The 4,733-nt window shown below is 34.3% G+C and overlaps 1 pseudogene; it reads left to right on the forward strand.

Moving 5' to 3' along the window:
* Window positions 1–215: 215 nt before the first annotated feature.
* LOC132684355 (coiled-coil domain-containing protein 34 pseudogene) lies at window positions 216–1,235 on the forward strand (annotated as a pseudogene).
* The last annotated feature ends 3,498 nt before the right edge of the window (window positions 1,236–4,733 follow it).

The raw sequence follows: 4,733 nt of genomic DNA on the forward strand, positions 1-4,733 counted from the left end.
TGAATTTTAGATTTTCAAAGGAAAAAGAGAAGGATAAACACTAAAAATAAAATCTAAAATGTATGTTCAAACACATTTGGATGACCTACTGTGATAATTTATCAAGTCATGGCTGTGAGAAATCTACCTACCACTCTAATTAAGAGACCACTGCCCGCCTTGGATGGGCCAGATGTCGGCAGCCAGGCTGTGGGGCTGATTTGCCCCCGACGGATATGTGGTTCTTGGTTGCTACAGGCCCAGGTCCTTACAGCAGTGCCGGGTGCAGGGCTGAAGATGGTGATGGTCTGCTCACTGCTACTGAGCTGAGTGATTCCACCATGTCGCTGTCTCCCCTTGGCCAGCAGAGCTTCCCTTTTGACTACAACGATGGTGACAGGGTGGATGAGGAAGACCTGGATGAAGATGCTCATGATTCAAAGGCTAAGGTGGCGAGCCTGAAAGGAGTGGAGTTACAGCGGTACACCAGTGTGGTTGAGTCAGACAACAACCGAGAAGAGCAGAAACAGGTGCACCTACCAGAAAGCCTCCTGACACCATGGGAACTGTGGTTCATTGGCAAAGAAAAAGAGGAACGAGACCATCTGCGACAGAAAGCACTGGAGGAATTAAGTTAGCGGCTAGAAAAAAAAAAAAAAAGAAAAGAAAAGAAATTGAAGAACGTTGAAAAAGAAAAGTAATTGCTGAAGAAAAGCATAGAGAATGGGTTTAGAATGAACAGAACCAAAAAGAGAGGGAACCAAAAAAATTAATGAAATGGAGAAAAACGCAGCAGAAGAACTGGGGAAAGAACATTTCCAAGTAAAGGCAAAGAAAAATATCAAGAATGATTAAAGAAAACAAATGCTGAAGGATGTGAGAAGAAAGAAGAAAAGGCTAAAAGAAAAACCAAGGCAAACTGAATTACACAGAAAAAAAGGAAATAGCAGAAAAAAAGTTTAAGGAATGATTGGAAAATGCAAAAAAATAAACCTTGTCCAGCTGCAAACAGCTGTGGCTATGCTGATGGAAATCTTACAGAGTTTCACTGTGGAAATTCTGATCTAGAGCGAGCTTTTTATAATCCAATTCCAAAGACACCCATCCATATGCCTCCTTCCAAGGAACCTAAGGACCTATCAGGAAAGAAGACTAAAAGGACTATGATAAGTCGGTCAGGTGGGTCATTGTCTCTGGTGGTTCAGAAAGCCGGAAGCAGTGTTTGCCTTGGGAATCTGTGCAGAATACAAAGATAGTGGCATTGCATGATTTTACCTGGAACTATGTAATTTTAAAATTAGAATCATTTTTCCCTGCTCAGTCAGCCTGTCCATATTTGATGTGATTACTGACGAGTTCAAATTTTTGCTTTGTGTATGTTGTCCTTGGACTTAATTTAGGAAGATATTTTATATATCTTCATTTTTATAAGTGCTTTAAGGTTGATATTCACATATTGTTTCACAGGATAAGTGTGTGAATAACAATTGTGTTTATATGTAGTTTGCATTAAAACTATACTATGATACTAATAAAACCAACAATTGATACTGTGTTAAAGAAACCACTGACTATGAAGACATACGTGTTTAAATACATACATACATGCTTTATTGAATGTTGTATAATAGTGTTTTATTAAATGTTCTACTTAATAATACAAATTCATTTTTCCACATACTGTATTCACTCTGAAATTTAACATAACAAAATTGAGATAATTCTGTTCTCTCTGCAAATTTTCACTCATTCATTTGACCTAAGTATTATCTTTAATGACTATTTAGGTCACCCTTGAAATCTTTTGCAATTGACAGTTATAAGCCTTTGTAGGTAAGATAAAAAGTAATTAGTAAACTATTGTTCCCTACACAAGGAACAGAAATCTGTCACACAGAATATTACTATTAATCTTAATCATTGATATCCTTATTTTTATTTTCAGTATTGATAGAAAAAATAAGTTATTTCAGGATTTTAACTTTTATTATTTTGAGACGGCACAACATTTCATTATTTCATTATATTAATATTCAAGTATTTTGTTATTTCCCTGCTAGAAAGTGTTGAAATAATTATATTCCTGTTGTAGTTATGCTGCTGTGAATATTCAGGTTTACTTAAAGCAGTGTTTATATTAGTGAATATTGAAGTTCAGTTCCTACCAATTGAATTGGTCTGTAAAAGGCCATGAGAAATCTAATGCTTAGATTTTTTTTAATTGTGAAAAAGTGTAAATTACTTAATTACCCAGATATAATTAGTTGAGACATTGTTGACACTTTCAGTATTCCACTTTATTTTTTTATTTATTTTTTTATATTAAATATAATTTGTTGTCAAATTGGTTTCCATATAACACCCAGCGCTCATCCCATCAGGTGCCCTCCTCAATGCCCATCACCCACTTTCCCCTCTCCCTCACCCCCATCAACCCTCAGTTTGTTCTCAGTATTTAAGAGTCTCTTTAGTATTCCACTTTAAAAGATACTGCATACACATGAAAAACAAAATCACTCTAGAGAAAATTGCAAGTTAATGTTTCCTATTCTGTTCTTCAATGGAAATAAAAATGAAAGGTACAATAAGACGGTCAGTGACCTAAAGTTAAAATGCAATATCTTTTGAGGGGAGAAAATAATAAGCCTAGCACTGAGTAACCTCTCTATACTTCTGTGGCCGGACTAGTAAATTCAAACCCCAGGATGGCATTCAGAGTAGCTCCCATTATTCTCTCCAATATTGTTTTACGCAAGGACTCATGAATTTTTACCTGATAGCTTCACCTAAAAACATTTTTAACAGCTTACAAATCATATCCCAATATGTCATTTAATATTTTGATGGAATAAAAGGACAGATTTGATATTTCCAGGAACATTTAAACCAGTATTTTTCCTTATATATTATGTGCTGTACATATCACACTGTTCAACATTTCTTTTTTTTTTTTTTTTTTTTACAGATTTGTTCTCTTTAGAAAAAAGAAAAAGAAAAAAGCTGTAATCAGTATTCTTTCGTAAGTCTTTTTTGTAGAAGAAAAACAACTAAACTAAGATGAGAATATATTTCATTCAACTGAAAACTTATTTCCAAAGTATCTGTAGTATTTTATATACCAATTAGCAATGCATAAGAATTCTGGACTCTACTTTCTCATTAATATTTAGTGCATCAGGGTGCCTGGGTGGCTCAGTCGGTTGAGCGTCCAACTTTGGCTCAGGTCATGATTTCACAGGTCATGAATTCTAGGCCCACATCAGGCTCTGTGCTAACAGCTTAGAGCCTGGAGCCTGCTGCAGATTCTGTCTCCCTTTCTCTCTGCCCCTCCCCCCATTCTCACTCTGTCTCTGTGTCTCAAAAATGAATAAACATAAGAAAATTAAAAACAATATGTAGTGTATCAGTCTTTTTTCATTAACCATTCTGTTTTGTCTTTTGTTGTGTGTTCCAATGTTTTGTTTTTGTAAATTAAACTATTCTGTTTTCATTGTATATTCATATAAATTTAGGAAGCAACTTTTCTTAGTTATTTTAAATGTTTATTCATTTTGAGAAAGAGAGAGAGTGCATGAGTCCGGGGAGGGGCAGAGAGAGAGAGGGAGAGCGAGAATCTCAGGCAGGTTCTGTGCTGTCAGTGCAGAGCCCAGCGAGGGGCTCCATCTCACGAACTGTGAGATCATGACCCTGAGCCAAAACCAAGAGTCAAATGCTTAACTGACTGAGCCACTTAGACACCCTTCTTATTTATTTTAGAAAAGCTTTCTGGAATGTTTATTAGGGTTGCTTTTAATCTATAGGTAAATTCGGGGAAAACTGACATCTTAGTAGTATTGTTGTCCAATTCTTGAACATGGTATATGTCTCTATTTGTCATCTTTCATGTTTTGGTGGTATATTTACTATTTAAAATTCTATATTTTTGCATATATTTATAATTTATTTTTAAGTATTGATATTTGTTGGTGGTATATAGAAATAAAATACAATTGTATATATAATTATACATGTATAGAGTTATGTATGTATATTGTGTAGACAAAATACATGCATTTATTTATATTGTGTAGACAAAATACATGCATATATTAAAACACATACAAGGAGAAAGAAATGGGTCATGTTTTACCATAATTGTATGCTATTTTAGAGCATTAAAAGAGGATAATTCAAAAGTTTTTTTAAAATGCCATTTACTAAAGTTGTAAATTCATAGATCGCAAATCTTTCTTGGTAAGTCTTTAATATTGTTTTACTAAATTTTGTCATTTAATCTTGGAAATAGAAATATTCAAAGAGACCAGGTCCTCCTCCTGAGAAGCAACATTTCATTTCTTTTTGTCAGTATGTGCACTTGAGAAATGAATAAGATGCATGCTGATTCTTCTGTGAACATTCAAAAATAAAAGGGGATATGCTATGTTTTATGTGTTTTTCAATACGTCTGTTATATTTATCTGATAATGTATATTTGAAATGTATATTTGAATGTGTGTACTTGGCCTTTGATTCATTTCCACATGTGTTATCATCATAGTAAGGAAGCATGTTGGCTTGTGTTTTAAATTCTGTCCTCTCTTGACCTAACGTGATACTTGCTATCACATAATTTTTACTTCTCTTTGTGAGAGCTTCCTGATGACTCAGTGAACATAACTCATTACTATACGATGTTATATTTCTGAGAATGTCTCAGTTACTGCCATTCCTATTCCCTGACCAGCTAAACATAAACAGTTGTTCTTTATGTAATG

Source organism: Panthera onca, chromosome C2, assembly GCF_046562875.1.
Source record: "Panthera onca isolate mPanOnc1 chromosome C2, mPanOnc1 haplotype 2, whole genome shotgun sequence".
Taxonomy (NCBI): domain Eukaryota; kingdom Metazoa; phylum Chordata; class Mammalia; order Carnivora; family Felidae; genus Panthera; species Panthera onca.